This window comes from Octodon degus, unplaced genomic scaffold (genome assembly GCF_000260255.1).
Source record: "Octodon degus isolate 3935 unplaced genomic scaffold, OctDeg1.0 scaffold00052, whole genome shotgun sequence".
Lineage (NCBI taxonomy): Eukaryota > Metazoa > Chordata > Mammalia > Rodentia > Octodontidae > Octodon > Octodon degus.
In genome coordinates, this window is record NW_004524628.1 from 2,526,749 (window position 1) to 2,527,154 (window position 406).

The window sequence follows — 406 nt, forward strand, 5'->3', positions numbered from 1 at the left end:
TCTCTCACAAGGCTCTCCCTTTCTAGGTTTGTTGACCAAAGAAGGCTTTGGTTGGGGTTCTTTTCTACTTCTATTTGGAATTGGAATTCTCAGTGTATTTCGTTCATACTTGGAAATGGGAGAAAGAAAAGAAATCAGGGGCAAGGGGTGGTGTTGTGTAACTGTAAGCACAGCACTTTGGGAGGCTGAGGCAGGAGCATTGCCGGTTTAAGCCCAGCCTGGGCAGTTTAACCAGACCCTACCTTGAAATGAAGAGTTAAAAGGCTGGGGATATAGCTCAGGGTGAAGGCCTGAGTTCAGTCCTAGTATGGAGAAGAAGAGGAAGGAGGAAAGGAAGAAGAGGAGGAGGAAAGGAAAAAGAGGAGGAGGAGGAGGAGGAGGAGGAGGAAGAGGAGGAAGAGGAAGA